General features: G+C 41.8%; 1 pseudogene; it reads right to left on the bottom strand.

Annotated features, from left to right (window-relative positions):
* Nucleotides 1-3,479: 3,479 nt before the first annotated feature.
* On the bottom strand, nt 3,480-3,744 carry LOC128775932 (cAMP-dependent protein kinase inhibitor gamma-like; annotated as a pseudogene).
* Nucleotides 3,745-21,629: the final 17,885 nt, after the last annotated feature.

Genomic DNA, 21,629 nt, shown 5'->3' with positions numbered 1-21,629 from the left:
TTCATTGTAAAATAGCTGTGAGAACAGTGCCTTCTTCACAAAGTTGAAGGATTAAATAATGTAACATAGGGTGTTTAATGCAGTGCATGACCCTCAATAAGTATTTGCTGCAGCTGATTCCTATTGACATTTATCTTGGACAATCTCCTACCTCTATTCTCTTACCAAGATATCTCGAAAAGCTTGACGATCTTCAGATACATTATGTCTATAGCATTCCCCTGATCAAACTATTTGGAAATTAAATAACTAGCTGACAGAGTTATGGTTCACTTAACTCATCTTTTAAAAAACCCTAAAATTCTAAAAAATACAAGCAAAATAATTATTTAAGTTTATTTTTTAATGTTTATTTTTGAGAGAGAGGGAGAGAGATAGACCGTGAGTGGGGGGAGAGGCAGAGAGGGAGAGAGACACAGAGACTGAAGCAGGCTCCAGGCTCCAAGCTGTCAGTACAGAGCCTGACACGGGCCTGAGCCCACTGACCGCAATATCATGACCTGAGCCAGTCGGACACTTAACCGACTGAGTCACCCAGGCGCCCCACAAAATAATTCTTTAAATATTTAATTAGATTATTAATCTTGGACTGATTTCATGATACCCTAGATTTATATGTTATATATATTCTGTATTACAGTTTATAAGAGTACCCTGAGGACCCTTGGAAAGGTTGTGATCATTTAAAAAAATTTTTTTTCATGTTTGTTTATTTTTGAGAGAGAGAGTGGGGGAGGGGCAGAGAGGGAGACACAGAATCTGAAGCAGACTCCAGGCTCTGAACTGTCAGCACAGGGCCCAACCCGGGGCTCAATCTTGTGGACCCTGAGATCATGACCTGAGCTGAAGTCAGAAGCTTAACCGACTGAGCTACCAGGGACCCCAAGATTGTGATGATTTTATACACTAGGAAGCATAGTTTGGTTATTCAAAATGATTATGAAGGTATATATTTGGTTTTATTAGTGCTTTCCTCTTTGATTTCTTTGATGCTGAGAACAGCTCAGGCACGCAGCCACCAATGATAGCTGTTTCTATGAGAAGATGGTCTGCCCCACAATGGTCAGCTGAGATGTGGCATCTCGGACTCACCCTGGTGAAAGGCGGATACCGCTTCCCAAATCACAACAGTCCTTACTGTGTCATAGGAAAAGAAGTCCCAAATCTCAAAGGTACGATTTACACAAAACAAACAATTCAAAAGCTAATGCCTTAGAGCAACTAAGAATCGAGGCTTGATTTTTTTAATGTAGTTTTTACAAATTACTATGTGTCAGATTTTTTAAAAAGTGTCTGTGGAAGCACAATATAAAACCTTGCAAATCAAATGCACTTGTATTTTATTCATCGTGCTTTTTTTTTTTTTTTAATTTGGGCACATTACCTATCTTTTTGGACTCTCAGGATTTCTTTTCCAAAATGTCGGTAATAATTACCAAAAGGATTGTTCCAAAGATTAGATGATGAGTATAAAGTGCAGAATATAGTGTCTGGCACATGGTAGATATTTAATAAATGTTAGTGCCCTGCCTTTCTTTTTCGTTGTCAGTGGTGATCTAAAAAATATGAATAGAGTGGGAGAAAAAGTATTTTTTTTAACTTGGCTCAGGTTTGACTTGCCTCCTTTCAAAGACACAAATAGAGTCCTTTATTTTGTTTAGTTTTGTTTTTAATGGAAACACCATGGTAGAGTTTTCAGTTGTGGAAGGTGAGGCCCTCGTTGGGGAGCTTTTAAAAAATCCTGGTGTCTACATTCTATCCCCAGACACTCTGATTACTTGGACTAAAGTATAGCTTAGGCATTAGGATTTTGTTCAGTACAATTTAATGCAATAAACTGCACACGTCAGTCAGTTTTGACAATTGATTATTCTCTTATAACCACCACCCCTATTAAAATAACTTTCCCGTTACCCGGAAAGTGTCCCTTTCTTGTCACTTTGTCCCACCTCCACCCTCGGTAACAGAGGCTCTGATTTATATCAGCAGAGATTAGTTCTGTTTTTTGAATTCCATATGAAATTTGCAAATAGAACCACATAGTATGTACTCATTTGTACTCAATGCACCATTCTTGAGATTCATCAATGTTGATATCTCTATCAGTGGTTCTTCTTGTTATTATGCACAAAATACCACAATTTGCTTATCCATTCTCCTCTTGGCTGATATGTGGTTTGTTTAATGGTTTCACTGTATGAATAAAGATGCTATTAATGTTCTTGAATAAGTCTTTTGTGAACATACGTTTTCTTTCTCTTGGGTATGCTTAGAAGTGAAACTCCTGGGTTTTAGGATAGGTATATTCTTTATAGCAAACTGCCAGTTTATCAAAGTGGCTGTACCATCATATATCCCACTAGCAATGTATGCAAGTTCCAGGTGTTCTACATCATTGCTAATACTTGGGATCGTGTCATCCCTTAAAATTTGGCCATTCTGGTTGGTATGAAATGGTACCCTATGGTGGTAGTGGTGGTGGTGGTTGTTAATTTAATTTCTTTATTTTAAGCAATCTCTACACTCAACTTGGGGCTTGAACTCACAACCCTGAGATCAAGAGTCACATGCTCCACAGATTGAGCCAGCCAGGCATCCCTCATGGTTTTAATTTGTGTTCCCTGACGAATGATGAGGTATCCATAGGAATTTATGCAGTATTTTCACAGACACCTATGGTTACTATTTTATGTGCTTACTAACGATTCATATATCTTCTTTTTTGAAATGTCTGTTTTGAAATCATGTCTTTTCTCCATTTTTATTTACTTATTTTTTTTCCTAGAAGTTATCAGCATTTATTTCCTGGGTCCTAGTTATCACTTATCTTGGTTGAAAGGACAGAGAGTTGATCAGACAGTTTTGAGCACAACAGCCCTTCCCTAGAAATGGATCTGTGGAGCTCCATGAGGGAACAGCAAAGCTGCATAGATGGCCAGTTTAGCTTACAACACCTTCTAAAAAAAGAAAAAGAAAAAGAAAAGTCAGCTCCCTCCTTCTCTGCTAAAAAAAAGGTTTAAAGTTTTTAAAAAGTTTAAAAGTGTTTTTTTAAAAAAGGGGTACGAAGGTAATGACCCAGAAGGTTGAACATGGAGAAGTGGAGACAGAACTAGGATGTGGTTGCTGCCCAGGCCACCTGTGGGGGCACATTCCTGGTGGTGGGGGTGGGGGGGGAGTGGGTTGTTTACCCGGGTGCCCACTGAATAAATCTCATCCCGCAGCCACAAGGTCTTGAAAATGTACCAGTGCAAGATGAGAGGTGGTGGGCAAGTGGAACCTGAGGGTGCCGGTGGAGAGCTTTCCCGGGGTAGGGGCCTCCGTGGCCTCTGGGCCTCCATTCTCTGGGCCTCTGCCTTTTCACTCTGGCCTAGCCTGCCTGGGACAGGGGCACAGAGAAGAGGCAGCCGGGCCAGTGTCAGGGCTCCCTGACCAGGCAGGGACAGCAGGTGTCTCTTCCACCCCCCATGGGCATGTCAGACTTATGACAAGGTGGTCTCATTGTTGCTCTCAGGCTGGTTGCTAGCTTCTCTGTCTGGGGTGCCTGCCTCTGCCTGTCCATCTGCCCCCTTGAGTGCCAAGTCGCCCATGTCTTCTGCCAGCTGCCTCACACTCACAGCCTCTGAGTCCCCCTGGATGTCAGGACCTTGTTCCAAAGGCCTGGCCTGGTCTGTCACAGGATATGCAGACCTAGTAGGAAGACTTGACCCCATCATGCCTGTTTAGTTTCTTTTTCTTACGTGGCATCTCTTCAGATTTTCAACGTTGACCAATCAGTATGGAAATTCTGGAAGGCTCAGTAGCCCTGAAGCAGCCCGACTTGGGCAGGTATTTATTTGGTGGTAGGGGTTGGGGATGGGGTAAAGGGCTCATGTAGGAGCTTGAGTAATTCTCCTTCCTCTGCCATCAACCCTTTCTATCATTTCACTTTGAGCCTTCTTCCTTTTCTTCTGGAGAGATTTGGTAATGAAGCCTTCACTCTCAGCTCCAGGCTGGTTCTTTTCTCTATTAACAAAACAAAACAAAACAAAACAAAACAGGTTGTCTTTTGTTATTGATTTAGAGGAATTCTTTAGCTGACTCCTGTTTGTGCTGCCCTGTACCTGCTTTTGTTATTCTTATACAGTCAGGAAGAGTTTGTAATTTACACAGCCTGGTGTTGGTACCGCTATGAAGAATGAAGGGGAGAAAGAATATGGGCGTGCAGAGGTACAAAGAGTCAGAAAGGAGAGCAGCCTCAGAGGTCTGATAGTGTGCAGAGTGGACAAGAGGAATCAAGCTGGTGGCAGGGAGGCCAAGTGAACCATAGAAGGAGACTTCCAGCCACTCTTAGGAGGAGCAAGACCACAGAAATCTTGGTGGAGAGGTGTTGGAACTTCCACACGGCCCTGAGAACAAGGATCCAGATTTTTTAAAAAATGGAGATATTTATATATACTTACTCTCTCTCTCTCTCTCTGTGTGTGTGTGTGTGTGTGTGTGTGTGTGTATATATATATATATATATATATATATGGAGATAACTATATTTACCTATAGAGATTATAGAGATATATAGATATATAGAGATATCTCTTTTATATAAATACACACACACATACAATTTGTGAAGATATATATACAACATGTAATATATAATATAAAAGACAATATATAAAATATAAAACTATAATATATAATGTGTAAAAATATATAAAATGCCAGAAGACTGGCATACTTCTGTGTCAAAGATACAATTCAGGCGCTTTTATAAGCAATTCAGAAGACCAATACGTGGCTCAACTTCTACCTTGCTGTGAACTCCCCAAATGTGGCAACAAATCCTTTTAGAGTTTCTTAGAACAGAGAAAATCCAACTGCAATGCTACAGAATATTGGCTTCTCTCTTGTGTTCTTCTTGGTTCTTCTCTCAGCAATCTTTTGCTGTGGTTTCTCAGGTTACAGGTAAAATTAGTGAGTGAAGGCTTTAATGTATGGGTAGATGCTTATTATTATTGGCTTTAATGTGACTATGGCTTAAGTCTTATTTCTGGACTTCAGTCATTACTGTCATCGTTAGATATGCTGATCATCAGTCATTCCAGGGCCAAAACCAACAGAACACCAGCAACTGAAATTCCAAAGACAATATGATCAACTCTGTTATTCAGGAACTCATTAATTCAAATCCCCAACTTAGAATTTATTAGAATTCCCCAATTGGATGTGCATTCGAGTTTAACTTTGTTGTGTCAGTAGCAAAAGACTTTGCAAAGCAAAATAATAAGCAAGAACAAGATTGCAGGAGGATGTTCACCCAACTAAAGAAAACAGTAGGATGAGAACATTGGGAACTCATTAGAAGTTTCCATTTACTTAAACAATTAGAAGCACGCACACACACACACAAAGATACTACACTGTATTTTGCCGGTTTATTTTTCTCTCTGTTTTCCTCGTTAGACAGGGCTTTGTTGAGGGATAGGAACAATGTTTATGCACAGAACTATGTTAGCTAAATGAGTACGTCTTTCCATGCTGCATGGATGATTTAGGTGTTAGTCATACCCCTCAGTTCTTTACCTATGTGTGTGTGTGTGTGTGTGTGTGTGTGCGTGTGTGTGTGTGTGTGTGTGTGTGTAAAACTTTGTCAGGAGGGTCCACTCAACCAGAGTTACTAGTGTAAGAGTTTTGTTGGGGATAATTGCCTGTAGAAGATACAAGGGGGGAAAAGCATCGTTGTGCTAGAAGAGCCTCAGACCATGATGTAGATCTGAGAAAGTCTTGGACAATGCACAGGGAATCTCTGGAATAAAGATTGCCCATTAGAAGAGTGCCATTTCAGGCAAAAACAGCCAGGCCCTAGTATCTCCACCATATTTAGTTGTTGGCTGGGGCTGCTGAAAAAAGAGCATGGCCTCAGCTCAATAGCTGAGACAGATCCTGAAGAGGCCCACAACCAGAAGCTGTCAGCTAACTGTACTCCTGGTAGGCAAGCATCAACTTCTTTCTTGAAGGAAACCTGAGTGTCTTTGTAGTTGCCACAACTCCCACAGTAATAACTGTCCCTCATAACACAAGTTCAGATATGAGGCAATTGACCTTGCCACTTCCCAAATCATCACCCCATCTCTCCTCTGAGAAGGTATGCATAGAAAACAAAGAAGAAGGTATGCATAGGAAGGCAGAGAGTTCTGTTTTACAGGCGGCCTGATGTCCCCAGTATCGGGTCAGCCAGTTGGAAGAGTCTGCAAATTGTTACTGTTATTTACCACCAGTTGCAAGTCCCAAACACAGCCAGGGCAGAGACAGGTTGGGATGGCATCAACCGAATACTCCCTGGCTGGCTGCTCTGGTTTGCCCTGGTCATTTCAGTAACCTCACAGCACCAAGGCACCACACCACACTTAACACAATGGAATTTTAGCCCCAAGGATGCTATGATGGGGCTTTATTCTAATCATAATGTGTATCTTTATTCTTAATTATACAACTCTAGCGTGCTCTTTGTAGAAAATGTAAACAATGCAACTTATTCTACAGAATAAAGTAAAACCATTCGTAATATCACCTTCTAGACACAATTATTAGTGATTCTGTGTTCTCTCTTCCAGTTACATACATAACAAAATATCCCTCCTTTTCGTCGATTTGTCAAATGTCACGTACATTTCTCAAAGACAGATGATTCTTGTTCATTCTTTAGTGCATCTGGAGACCTGGGCTGAGAAGTTCCTTGTGCTTCTCAGAGGGCAGAGCGGCTTGTAGGAGGGAGAGTGGGCTGGGGGAGGCGGAGGAGTTAACTTCCAAAGCTGCATTTTGCTTTGGGCACTCTTTGACCAGTAGACCTAAGGGTCTTGGAATCTCATGATGAAAGGATCATTTTCTTCTCCTTGGCTTGGAGTCAGGCTGGGCTTGTGGGTGTTTTGGGGTCTGGGAAAAACACAGGGCTAAGGCAAATTTATTCCTTGGGTTCATCTATGTGTATGACCACCCCCCAAGCCACTGCAGGCAATTGCAGACCACTTTACCTAGCTAACATTTACTAAGTGCCTACTGTATGATAGAACATTTTTCTTGCCCTCAAGGAGTATAAAGCATAGTGAGGGAAACAGGAAAACTGAACTTTAATTTTTTTTAATGTTTTTATTTTTATTTTTGAAAGAAAGAGCGCGCGCGCAGCGCGCGCGCTGCGCGCGCACACACACACACACACACACACACACAAGCGGGGGAGGGGCAGAGAGAGAGGGAGACAGAATTTGAAGTAGGCTCCGGGCTCTGAGCTGTCAGTGCAGAGCCAGACGCGGGGCTCCAACGCATGAACTGCGAGATCATAACCTGAGCCAAATTTGCACACTTAACTGACTGAGCCACCCAGGCATCCCTTAACTTTTTTTAAGTGAGTCTATGCCCAACACGAGGCTTGAACTTGTGACCCTCTGAGATCAAGAGTTGCATGCTTTACTGACTGAGCCAGCCAGCCACCACAGGAAAACTGACCTTTAAAATATGTTCTGATATCTACTAAGCAGTAGGATGTACATGTGCAACAAAAGAATAAAGGAGGGAGTATCTGAATCATATACATATGGACTTGATGACTATGTTGACTTTCACCAGAAGGGACTGAGACAATGCCACGTGTAGAGACAAAAGAGTGAGATAAGTGTAGGGAAAAGGATGATGCTTAGTGAGAGTGGAGGGGCAAGGGAGGGGCAGGGCTTTGTGGTGATTGATTTCATTGCATTAAAAAAAAGCAATGATTGAATGCTAATTAGGTGCTGGACTGGGAATACAAAGTGAAATAACAGAATTTTGGGTTGCAGTCTTGTTGAAAATGAACCTGGAAATGTTGATTGAGACCTAGTAGCATCAATAATTCTGGGAGTTCCACTAAAGCAGCTCTCAAAGTCCTTCTCAAGCCAGTTACACATTTAGTAATCCCAAATTCTTGGTCTTCCCATCAAAGAGAGTTTAAATCTGAAATAAAAATTAGCCAAATAATTTAATTCATAATATCTCTTTAACAAACTGTTTCTAGAACATGTAGTTTTAGAACATATGCAATGCATGGGGTGCCTGGGTGGCTTAGTCTGTTAAGCATCCGATTCTTTATCTTGGTTTAGATCAACTCATGGTTCGTGAGTTTGAGCCCTGTGTCAGGCTCTGTGCTGGCAGCACAGAGCCTCCTTGGAATTCTGGCTCTCCCTCTCTCTCTTTCAAAATAAATAAGTAAACCTTAAAAAAGAAAAGAAAAGAGAAAGAAAGAAAGAAAGAAAGAAAGAAAGAAAGAAAGAAAGAGAAAACATATCCAGTGCACACATATTGTTATGGGTTGTATTATATCCTCCCAAGTTCATTGAAACCCTAGCCCCCAGTATCTCAGAATGAGACTATAATTGGAAACAGGGCCTTGAAAGGGGTGATTAAGTTAAAATAGGCCAATAGAGTGGGCCATAATCCAATCTGACTTGTGTCCTCACAAGAAGAGGAAATCTGGACACAAAGAGACAGCAGGGGCATGCACAAAGGCAGGACCCTGTGAGGACCCAGCCAGAGGGCAGCTATCTATCAGCCAAGGAGAGAGGCCTCAGGAGAAACTAATCCTGCTCACACTTTGATCTTGGGCTTCCAGCCACCAGAGCTGTGAGAAAATACATTTCTGTTGTTTAAGCCACCCAGTCTGTGGTATTTTGTTATGGCGGCCCTAGCAAACTGATAGAGTCCTGTTGCTTTGCAGGAGTGTCCATTTTGGTGGAGGAGACAAAGAAGGCAAAAAACAACAAAGGGGACGCCAGGGAACCATGGGCACGCAAAGGTGGGGGACATCCCAGTCAGACTGAAGAGGGTGGTGTCAGGAAGGAATGTCTGGAAGATGTGCCCCAGGGAGCAGAGTCCTGGGAGAGGAGGAGGGAGGAAGTAGGAGGAAGCAGGAGCCTCTGCTCCTGCAGAGGATGCAGAGGCGTGGGGACAGGAGAGAATATGGCACCTGAGGGACAGGCGAGTCAGCTGAAACACAGTGATGGAGAAAGTGGAAGTGCTATTGTATGATTCTGACATAAGCACATCGGGACCTACAGGAAGGAGATGTTATTAATAACAACAGTGATAGTGTTTTTTATAGTACTTTACAGTCTGACAAAACACTCCCTTATGCCTTATCTGTCTGTGTCAACAGGAGGGCTGAACTATTTCATACATGAGGCAAATGAGGGTCGAGAGGCTAAATGGTTTGGCCGCAGCCTTCCAGGAAGTTAGTGTCTAAAGCTCACGGCCTTTTCTTCCCAATTCTTCTTGGGATGGAGTGTCAGGAGCTGTGTTTCCTTGCCTCTGACCTTGCTCAGGGCTATACACAGGGCAGTGTGGGGACAGGAGTGGCTTAGGTTTGGTGGGTCCTACTGGACAGGAAGGACCTGGCCGAGTAGAGTCCCATTTGCAACAAGACCACCACATCCTAAACACAGTGCCTCCTGGAGAAGAGTCTGGCCTCTGTGGAAGTGCTTATCTCCTCGTTCATTCTGTCCCAAATTAAAGGGTGATTAAGGTCTCCTTATCTGCCAAATGGAGACAGAGTAATACACACCCATAACCAGCACTGGGGGCCTCCCTGCCTTTCATGCAGGACACCTCCTAATTCCAGGAACCCTAGCCAGAGATGGATATTGGGGCCCCCTCTGGAACTGCACAACTTTGTAGGGGTATCTTCTTAGGACTGATGCCTTAGAGAGGTGAAAGAAGAATTTAAAAATGTCAGGTGTTTCATATAAGTAAGATAGTCCTTTTATCAGTTTGGGAGGGATTGTGCTTAGGACCTGGGGTAGGGAAGAAAGAAAAGATTTCAAGCAGGCCTTCTCCCTCACTCCTCACTGTATCCCTATAGCAGATACTGTATGTACCCCCCCCCCCCCATACCCTTTGGCCTTAACCGATGCCATAGTCTCTGGTGCCCGCATCTCTTTTCTAGAGAACATTCTCTAGATGCCAATGACCACTATGCCCTCAACTCTGCGTGCTGGGACCACCATGGGGTTAGTGCCCCCTGGGAACAGCTCTCAACCATGGTCTAATGGAACTTGGTGGATAAGTACCCCAGTTCCTTCCTCTCTTACCAGGGTAACTACACTGATTCCCAGAGTTCTCCAGTCAAATTAAGCTCTGGTTGTCTATAGTGACGACTTGTTTAATATCACAATTTTTATTGGTATCTGTTCCTTCTCCACCTCACTTCTCCACTCCTCTGCCAGTGTTTCCTGGGGTCACCTCCTAAATAGACAACTCACTCTCTGATCCTTGTTTCATGGTTTTCCTCTGGAGAAACCCAAACTACAATGACCTTCCCTGTCCAATGGTTTTGGGGTGTTTTGTTTTTGCTGCTTTGAGCGTTATGAATGGGGATGCGGAGGAGAAAAGGGAAAGATACAGAAATATAATTCATCCATTCATGCATTCATACATTTTTGAATCAGTAAATACTTACCAAGTGTCTATTTCATGCCAAGCACCATGCTGGGGGAGCCGGGGCGGAAGGTAGTTAGAAATCTCATTTCCCAGAGCTCTCAGAAGCCATCCATCACTCAAACCCCATCTCAGACACCCTGGCCAGCACTGCCTGGGAGATGGAAGCATGTGAAAGGGGTAGAGCCTCAAAAGGGGAGGAGAAGACAGAAGTTCTGGGAGTGTGTGGGAGGGGAATGACAAGAGTAAATGAAGGCCGGTGGGTGGGAATGAAACTCAGTCCTGAAGCAGCAAAGGCTTGGGGTGAGTACACGTGTCACCTTTTGAGGACCCGATTCTTGGGGGCATCTACTGTCAGGGCTGACAGGGCCTCAGAGGTCACGGGTAGGTCTCCTTTACTTTACTCCTTAGGAAACCAAAGAAAAGACAAAGTGATTTCCCCAACTCCTTATGCTGTGAGTGTTCTTTCTCTTGAGGGAAATAAGGCTAGATCAGTGTTTCTTAAAGTTTTAATCATTATTGCCCTGAAACCTTTTTGGACATTTTTTCCTAATGATGCTTCTCCAGTGAAATCTTAATACCACAGATATATTGTACATCAGTTATATACTATGGGTCTGTTTGTGTGCTATTGACATAACAAGGGGAAGATTATTTTCAATCCCCAAGAACCGATATTTGCTCCCTTGGGGGCGATATTGCCCTGGTTGAGAATGCATGGGACAGAGAGACCAAATGTGGTCAGGTAATAACCTGAAGCCTTGAAATTCTGTCAGAGAAGCTGGATTTGGTGTAGTAAGCAATAGGGAGCCATAACAGGTTCTTGAGCAGAGGGATGCAGTGAGGAAAGAGGTGGACAGCCTACCCCACATAATAGTATCCATCAAACACCCTGGGCAAGCTGCTCTCCCAGCACTGTCAATGTCATTAAGAAAAAGGCCAGCATGGCTTTCTTATGCCCTTATAGACAATTTTAAGTATACATACAAACAATTATTTATAAGAATTGTGATATGCTACAACCAGTTTTATTTTATTTTATTTTATTTTATTTTTTGTTTTCTTTAACCAACATTTACATAGTGCTTATTATGTTCCAGATGCCAGGCTAAGCACTCTATAAATATCAGCTCATTTAATCTGATGAGAGAGGTATAATTATTATACTCATTTTACAGATGGAAAAACTGAGGCACAAAAAGTGTCTTGCCTAAAGACACATGGCTTGTAATGGTAGAGATGAGATTCAAACATAGGCAGTCTGGCTCCAGAGTCAGTGTTCTGAACCACTATACTATGATTTGTAAAATACTATCTATTTGGGCAAGGTGTAACCATAATTCTGTCTACACCCAGTGCGGGGTGCCAATATAAATTCATGGACCTCTTGCAATACTCTAATGGAGCCGAGGACTACAGCTGGAAACTGGAGGGCTAGTAGATTTTTAATGTCTGTTTGACTCTAAAGTTTATAATCTTGGTAAAATTTTTCAAAGGGCATGGGAATTAAGTCTCTCTCAACATCAGCTGAAGTAACCAGAACAAACCAGCTGACCTCAGGCTCCCTTCTCAGCATTGAGCAGAAGAGGCACCCTACTCTCTGCTACATGCAGAAGAAATGTAACACTGGGGCTATAACCAAGACATACATATGAGTCTCTAGTGAAGGACATATGTGGCCTTGGACTTGAAACTGGAGAGACAATAAAACCAAAAACATCTGCTCATGTTTTACTATTTGGCCACCTCTGTACTTTCTCCTCTCCACCCTTTGTTACCAATGAATGAGATAGATTTTTTTAATGATAATTTTAGCTTACAGAGGACTCATATACCTGCTATAATCTGTACTTTTTTCCTTTAATTAGAACAATATCTGTTGTCTTTTAAACCAAAACCTGTTTTCTCTATGTGGTCTTATCCTACTGCTCTAGAAGGGAGTCCAAGATAATGAACAATGAACTAAATCCAGAAGAAATTCCTCTCCAAACCTATCTTCTTGTTGCTGTCCTGTCCATATATTTATTGAACACCTACTATATGCCAGGCACTATGGTAGGTGCTGGAAATATAAAGGTCAGCAAGTCATTACTCCTGTCTTAATGGAACTCACAGATGAGTAGGGGAGGCAGATATGTACAGATATCACTGCCGTGTGGGGGATATATTAATACATGTACCGCATGCTCCATGATATTTTCAGCCTGCAGACTTTTGCACATGCTATTCCAAGACTGGGGATATGTTTCCTTGGCATTTTGGCAGGCTGGTTCCTGTGGGATAGAGCATAGAGCACGTAGTAGAGAGACATCAGAGAAGGCTTCCTGGAGGAGGAATATATAGACTGAGACTTAAAGATTAGCACAACTTGGATGTCAATGCTGGTCTCCTTGGCTGAGTGGGGTACCCACCCCCCTTTGTGCTCCCTAGCCTCCTGTCCAAACTCTTATCCTAGCAAAAAGTAAATATTTACGACTGCTGAGTAAATAGCATGCATCAATAGCCTATAATTTCTATAAACTAGTTACCTTCTCCACAAGACTGGAACTCTCCAAGGGAAAGGAGAGTGCAGGATTTATCTTTTTATCTTTGTCAGTAAGGAAAATGCCTTGCCACGACAAGCCCTCGCTGTGTTTGCAGTTTCAAGGATGGGTGGAGGCATGGGTGGATGGATGGGTGAGAGGTTGGGTAGATGGGAGCACAGGAGAAAGTAAATAACAGTGCTCAAGTGGAGGTATGTGGACAGGTTGGATAGGAGGATCAGTGGCACTTTATAGAATGACTTTGAGTTGAACTCCAAAGAATAATCTAGTGTAGCGCTTTTCAATGTGCAGTGCATTCAGAAATCACCTGGGGATCTTGTTATGGACCTCAGTGGTGCAGGCTGGGAAGGAAGATGAAAGAATAGGGGCCGGAAGACACCTAGGACTGGTTGTGAAGGTAAGAGAAACCAGGCTTTCACAGAGACTCGAGGAAGCTTGAAGCAATGGACATGGCGCCTGAAGCTGAAATGAGTGAAAAGCAGGCAGAGAAGACAATAATGTTTCTTGAATACTTAGGTATCTCTCTTTATATCCTAATCTATACCCATGCCCGTACCTAGCCATCACACTACATTATATCCTCTCAACAGCTCTGAGGAGATGCAGAAGATAGAGATCCTTCCTTCCTTCTTTGCTTTCTCCTTTTTTCCTTCCTTCCTTCCTTCCTTCCTTCCTTCCTTCCTTCCTTCCTCCCTTCATTCCTCTCTCCTTTCCCTCTCTCTTTTCCTTTCTATCTTTCTCTTTTAAGGAGCTTAGTTCACTATGCTATCATTCTTTCAATGTGACACAGGTTGCAGGTTCAATCCCTGTTGAAAATCACACAGAAAACATGGTTTTGGCATCTCAGTTTATGCCATTGATCACAGAGAAAGAGAAGCATAGATCTTAAGTACTTGAAAATGAATAAAATATATTGAACTAAAAAAAAGGATATGGAGACTCAGAAAGTGAAGGTCACTTGTCTCAGGTCTTACAAATAGTGACAGCTGGGATTCCATCAAGAGTTAAGTAGGATGTGAAGACCCAAATAAGTAGACAGAGATTCAAGAATAGCTCTCAGTCTTGGTGAAGAATTCAAGTATAAATGAGAAATTTGGAGTCCTCATGCAGTTGCAGAATCTGGGGCAGGAGATCATGATTCTGGAGGGCTGGCATCTGAGGGTTGCTGAAGCAGGGTCCCAAGGCTCCTAGCACATTCAGGGTGGAGCCCAACCCCAGATTCCCAGATTTCTGTAAAGCTAGGGCTGGAGACAGAGGAGCCCCTTCTGTCCAGTGGACAATGCCTGCTGAAAAAGCCCACGATGAGGAGTAAAGAGGGCTGGGTAAGACAGGAAGAGGGAGTAGAGGAATATTTTATTTAGAATAAAATTAGAATGAAATTTATTTAGAATATTTCAGAAGTGAAAAATGGCCTTACTTAAATTTTAACAGATTTCCTATCTCTTGCCATAATAAAAGCACAACATTCTTGAGACATACACACATAGATTCTTTTTGAACAACTCAATACAAAGGTTCTCCCCAACCCCATCCATTCATTGAATGTTAGAGACTACCTGTTTAATTTAATTTCCAAGGGCTACAACTTTCTTTCTTTTCTTTTCTTTTTTTAATGTTTATTTATTTTGAAGGAGAGAGAGACAGAGCATGAGCAGGGGAAGGGCAGAGAAGGAGGGAGACACAGAAGCTGAAAGAGGCTCCAGACCGAGCTGTCAGCACAGAGCCCAATGCGGGGTTCGAACTCACAAACTATGAGATCATGATCTGAGCCGAAGTCAGATGCTTAACCAACTGAGCCACCCAGGCGCTCCTAAGGACTATAACTTTCAACTAAGAAATGTCTAAAATAAAAATGTTTGTTTTAGGAATGCAATTAATTTACTTAATTTGTAGTTAGCAGTATTGTTCCAGCCCATTACTTTATGACTCATTTAGTCACTTTATCAGAAAAACGGGAGACCTACTTAAACCTCTATGTTGTTGTTGTTTTTTCATGTTTATTTATTTATTTTGAGAGAGACAGAGAGAAAGAGAGAGAGAGGGAGCATGAGTGGGGAGAGAGAGACTGAGCTCCCCAGCCTCCCCTAAAACTCTACATTTTGTGCAGAGCTCTGTACAAACTAGGAATAAGTGGGAACTCTCTAAGTAAACATAAAAATATATTGTGTCAAAAGTCAAAATGGCAGTGCTGAGAGTGAGATCCATGCGCGGGAGCTCCCCAGGTAGGATAGAGAACATGACAAGTCCAGGGAGGAGGAGAGCAGGACACTGAAAGTCCCGCGGGTGAAGAGGTCACAGGCATTGTGATGGGAATAGTTCTACAGAAACAGAAGCTGCAGCAGGTGCCTGAGGGTCGGCAGATGGTGACAACAAGGTGGGTGGATGGTGTGCAACATGGTGGATGATACAGGGCCCGCTGCTGGGGCTTATAGGGTCCTGGAAGTGTCTCTTAATTCTTTTCACTAAGAAGTTTACAACCGGGACCTGGCGGCACACCATTAGGATCGTTATGTTTCTTTTAGTTAAGCTTGTGTGAATCAGGCATTGTTCTGAGTACTTTTACAAATAGTAAGCCACTTCATCCTCTGAGGGAAGTATTGTTACTATCCCCATTTTACCGTCAAGGAAACTTAGTCATACAGAGAGTTTAGGTCACTGCCTGAGCCTTAAGAAGCATATAGTTCACTTGAAACACGAAAGCCCAAAGAGGTGAAAATATTTGTGCAAAAGCCAAAGAGAAGCAGGAAGGGTTTAGAACTCCTGTGTTCTGAGTCTCAGCCCAGTGCTTTTGAAACATAACATCTTGCCCCCTTGCTCAAGTGTAAGATTTGAGAAACAAAAGCATCATTTCTTTGACGTCTTCTCTGGTCCTTTGTGTCTCCACTAAACTTGGCCCAGACCATCTGTACACTTACCCCATTGTCCTTCAGAGATTTGTTCTCGTGTTCCCTACTAGACTGTGAGCGGCGCCTGGGTGGCAATCCTCTTTTCTGTATGGGCAGCGGCCGAATACTGCCTTTGGCTCATACTAAGTGTTTATTGAATAAATGAACGGATTAAATGCCCCCAAACCCACCTTCCTTCTTTCCTGACTGCTGGTGCTTGGGATTTATCTTCCTGATGCTGTGGAAGCCTAGTCTGGAGGCATCGCCTGCCCTACCCGGTGGTTGTCTGTCTCATCAATGTTTCATAACTGCAGGCTGCGTGTTGCTCGTTCCGGGGCCTGGCACTATGCCAGGGAGATAGCCAGCTGAGCGGTCTTCTGCAGAGCAGCCTTGATCTTCTGTTTCTCTGGTTATTTTAGTTCCTGGGTCTTGTTTTCTTCATATAAGCACTAGAAGTTTCATAGATTCGTCTTTGTCTCTGCTTTTCAGATCGAATGCGATGTCGAGTGAGTAAGCTGCATATATAGTGTAAGAACTTAAGACAGAGATTTATTTTGAGTAAACTGATAATGTATCACACATTAGCTATTTGCTATATACCTTGTATCCATTATCTCATGTAATCTTCAAAAACCTTATGTGAGAGAGGTGCTGTTATCCCCATTTCACAGAGGTTGAAAACAGAGGCTTAGAGGGGCTAAGTGACTGATCCAAGGTTACACAGCCAGTAAATCTTTCCTAGGGATTGTTGTGAGGATCCTATGAAATGACAGGACACATTTTGCACTTAGTCTAATAATGACCACGCATGGCACTTTTCTAGAACCTTTGCATTTTAGGGAGCAACACCTGAAAACTTAAGATCAGAAGAAAAGAAAGGAAGAGAAAAGAAAAGAAAAGAGATTTCTAACAGTGTAAATCAAGGCATGACCCAGTGAACACACTCCTATTATGAACAGCAAGGGCCCCAAGATCTTCCTGAATAAATAAGGCTCTGCCTGTAGGAAATGTGATCTGATTTTTCCTCTTCCTTTGCCATGGAAAAATTCCACTCCCACCGCGAGCGACTCCTTTGGCTAAGAGCCAAGAGGCAATCAGGCTGCCTTTTTCTACTTTTCTCCTCCCCTAGAACACAGAGTTCTGTTGGACCATTCCAGAGCTGTGCTTCCACAGCCCTCCGTGCTGTTACTCAGCAGGCTGGTCAATTGAAGAAAAGATTTCTGCAGTCCAGCCAGAGGATGTTAGCCTCCGTTTTTCCCTTTTTCTCCAGGTATACCGCTATAACAAGCTAACCAGGGGAGCCTTTCAGAGGAGTCAAAGGAATCTTACTTCTTAGAATGGTTTTTAGACTAAAAGCATCAGTTGAAGACTTTCATCTTCAAAGTCTGTGTGTGTGTGTGTGTGTGTGTGTGTGTGTGTGTTTAAAATTCGGGTTTTCACTCTGAAGTACAAATGTAAAGCCAGCTTGAGGCAACACATCAAACAATACCATTGTGTAAAACAGTTAACAGTATCCTCTTTTGCTTAATCTGCTGCCTCCACTATAATAAATGTGAATATTTCGGTATGTATCTGTCACAACCTTATCTATGTGTGTGTGCTTCAATATATCTATGTACACATACACTGTATACATGTATATATATATTCATATATTTAGAGATTTTTGTCATGCTTTTTTGAAATGAGACTGTATAAACTCATAAAATATCTTGCTTTCTCTTCATCTGTGTTTCATTCACATGTCTCTGGACAAATACATATAGATTTAACTTATTATTTTTATGCATCATAACCATAGTTTGTATATACCACATTTTATTTATATATTCCTCTATAATACATATCCAAGTGGTTTCTGGTATTTTTGTCTTTTGCCCTTTCATATAATACATTGCGTAAGTGTCATGTATTGATGTTCTTATTTATTCATACTTTTTGTTTATAGAAGGTATTTCCAAAAGTTGAATTTCTGGGTTCACCTGAGGATTTTAGATATCACTGAAGAGAAAGACTCCATGCCTAGAAAAACACACAGCCTTTTGGTGATAGCTAGCTTTTCCCTCTTTGTTGGAAAAGAGGCCTGGAAAAATAATGTCCCTTTCTCTTCCTTCCCCACACCATTATTCTCCTGCAGTAGAATGGGCAGGGATAATATATCCTTTGTAATACAGAAAGGAATAAGAATTACCAGTTTGCTGGGTTATTAGAGGATAGAAGAGAGGCCCAAATTAAACAACCATATATTCCTCCAGTAAGTCTTTCATTCCATTTTTCTCCCTTTATGAAAAGGCAGGTAATAGGGAAAAGGATGCAACGAATGATGGATTGTGCATTACTGGGCTTTAACAGGCAAATAATTAAATGATGGCCCCTGTAAAACCATCGACTTATAGGGTCTGAATAGATCTTCCTTCTCTTTGTAGAACAGAGAAAAGAGGGAAAAAGACGAATGAGATGAATCAAACATAAGTCCTCTTTCATTATTAATTTTCAGTTTTCTCATCCTAGACACTCATCAGAGTTCAAGGTTGGAAGGGGCCCCAGGACATCTAGCCTATTTTCCCCATTGTGTCTGGCCTCATCCTCCTCCTAGTTTTTGCATTCTTCTTCAACACATTTGGACTCAATTATTTCTCTCTTCCCTCCATGCCTTTTAGAAGAATATTTATTATAAGATCTCAAGCTAGATTCTGGGGACAAAGAAAGACACAGACCCTGGTCTCGAAGACCTTACAAATAAGGGGAAGAAAAATCAGCTGAGTTAAAATTATAAGGGAATGACCAAGATGCATGCAAGTATTAAGGCAACACAGAATGCAGAGGAGAAGCACCTGAGCAACAGCTAGGAGCACAGGCAGTGAGAAGAGGCTAGTAAGAGTAAGCTGTGACTTTAAGATTGAATACAATTTGGGACACCTGGGTGGCTCAGTCGGTTGAGCATCTGACTTCAGCTCAGGTCATGTCACAGCTCCTGAGTTCAAGCCCCCCATTGGGCTTGCCACTGTCAGTGCCGAGCTGGCTTCAGATCCTCTCTCTCCCTCTCTCTCTGCCCCTCCCCCCGCAAAATAAATAAACATTTAAAAAAAAAAGATTGAATAGAATTTTGCCAGCATTGACTGTACAGAAGGTGAATCACATACAAAGGCATGGGCATCAGTGAAAACGTGACAGATTAAGGTTGTGTTTGTGATTGGTTTAGAAAAGAAGAAATATATTTTGCCTGCATGGAGTAATGGAATATGAGGTCGGAGAAGTGGTAGGGCCTAATCTTGAAGGACAATATGTTCCTTCCTAAGAAGTGTGGGTTTCATTCTGATGGAAATGAGGAGAATTTTAACTGTAGAAGTGACAGGACTGGATATGTAGTTCATAAAGATCATTCTAGACTCAGTGCAGAAAATAAGGTCAGGGGATAAGAGCCTGGAAGCAGAGAGACCAGTTGGGAAGCTGGCAAGTTGGTAAGAAATGGCAAGAAATGGGGGAAGATCTGCATTACTAGTGACACTGGGCACAGACAACCCAATAGTAGATTGAATAGACTGGTCTTATGACTCTTCAAACATGGAAGGAAAGGCAGTAGGACATATCTTGAAGACATTTAGGTTTCTAGCTTAGGCAACTAGGGAGATGGTGCTTCCCACCAATTTAGATAGGGAATACTATGCAAGAAGCTTCTTTAAGTGAAAAGGTAATGAGCTCATCTACAGTCATATTAAGTTTGAAGTTCCTAGGATATACCCTAGTGGAGGTGTGCATAAGGATCAGTGCATGAGTTCAGAAAAGAAGTATGGGCTAGAAATATGAACCTTGGCTTCATCAGCATGTGAGTGGTAGCTAAAGCCAAAGTCATGACTGAGATCACTCAATGAGAAAAATAGAGAGTGATTAGAAAAGCAGATCAGAAACAAAGCTGTAGGAAAATAATGCCCTGTTTAAGAATTAGTTGCCATTTGCTATAACAGGATGAAACTGGAGGACATTATGTTAAGTGAGATAAGCCAGACAAAGGAAGATAAATAATGTATGGTATCACTTATATGTAGAATCTAAAAACAAAACAAAACAAAAAAGCAGATCTCTAGAAACAAAGAATAGAATGGTGGTTGCCAGAAGCCAGGGGGAGGGGAAAATGGGAGGATGTGGATCAAAGGGTACAATTTTCAGTTATAAGGAGAATAAGTTCTGAGTATCTGCTGTACAGCATGGTAACTGTAGTTAATAATACTCGAAAGTTGCTGAAAGTAGATTTTAAGCGTTCTTACCACAAAAAAAGTTAACTATGTGAGGTGATGGTCGTGTTAATTATCTTGGTCTTGGTCACCACGTCATGCACTTTAAATATATACAAGTGTATTTGTCAATTATTCCTCAATAAAGTTAAAAAATAATTAGATGATGAGGAGCTCAAGCACAAGAATGAGATGGGATAGACAGAAAAACAGTGAAGAAAACTAGACGAGAATGGCATGGTAAAAGACAAAAGAGAATTTTCAAGATGGAGGAGGTGGTCAACAGCTGGTGAATGTTGCAGTCACATAAGGTTAATATAGATAAATGCCCTTTGATTGGATTTAAGGATTCCATTCCCCACTCTCATTTGGCTATTTGCTTTGAGATCTTTGTACTTGCTATTCCCTCTTCTTGAATTCCTCTTATCCCCCAGATATTTGTATGTCTTATACTCTAATTTTGGTCAGATCTCTGCTCAAAAGCCATCTTCTCAAAGAGGACTTCCTTGGCCACTTTATGTAAAATAGCACACCAATCTCTTTATAGCCCCTTATCCATGAGAATTTCTCATGTGGCACCTAACCCTACTTGACATTATATTTTTAAATTAATTGTCAACCCTACTAGAAGGAAAGTCTGTAAGTACAGTGATTTTGATTTGTCTGTGGCTGCATTCCCAGTGTCTGACACAGAGTAGGCCTTCAATACATACAGTTGAGAGAGTTAAGTGACTGAATGGTCATCTTGATAAGACAAATTTCAGTGGGTGGTTGGGCAGAAGTAAGATGCAATGGGCGAAGGCATGAGTGACGACAGGTAAGGAAGAGGAATCATGGAGTGAATACAATTCTTTCTAGAAGGGAAGGGGAAAGAGCTCAGTATATGAAAGACTTGAACTGAAATAAATAATCAGAATAGGAAAGCAGTAGTGAGAGAGAAGTGGAAAATACAATACAAAAGAGGAGATAATTGACAGGATGAGATTCAGAGCAATGGTGAACCAATTCACTTTGTGTGGGTGGAAGGACTTCTCCAGCAAGAAAAGGAAGAACAATATAAAGGTGAGTGTGGGAGACATGGGTAGTTCTATTCAAATGGCTACCATTTATTGAGCACTTATTATATGCCAGGAGCTGCCATTTTATTATATCCAAATTACAACTATGCAAGATTTACCGTTTTACCTTCCAGAAAGCTGGGGGCGAGGAGTTACCAGAGTTAGTTTATACAGTTAGTAAGTAGGTTGCAGAGATGTGACTCAAATTGCAGTCTTCTAATTAAGATTTTATTTCACATTCACGGTGCCTTTAGTAAACCTTTCCAAAGTTGAGTAACATCACTCCAGAGTCTCATTCTTTATTCCCTCCTCACCCATTGGGACATCTGCCTTTTAGCCTTGATATTTTTTGTCTAGTTTTGACTGTGTGTGTCCCTACTTTTTTTTTTTTTAATTTTTTTTTTTAACATTTATTTATTTTTGAGACAGAGAGAAACAGAGCATGAATGGGGGAGGGGCAGAGAGAGAGGGAGACAC

Source organism: Panthera pardus, unplaced genomic scaffold, assembly GCF_024362965.1.
Source record: "Panthera pardus isolate Hobbes unplaced genomic scaffold, ASM2436296v1 HiC_scaffold_11, whole genome shotgun sequence".
Taxonomy (NCBI): domain Eukaryota; kingdom Metazoa; phylum Chordata; class Mammalia; order Carnivora; family Felidae; genus Panthera; species Panthera pardus.
Note: the sequence above shows the minus strand (reverse complement) of the source record. Positions and strands in the feature narration are given on the sequence as shown.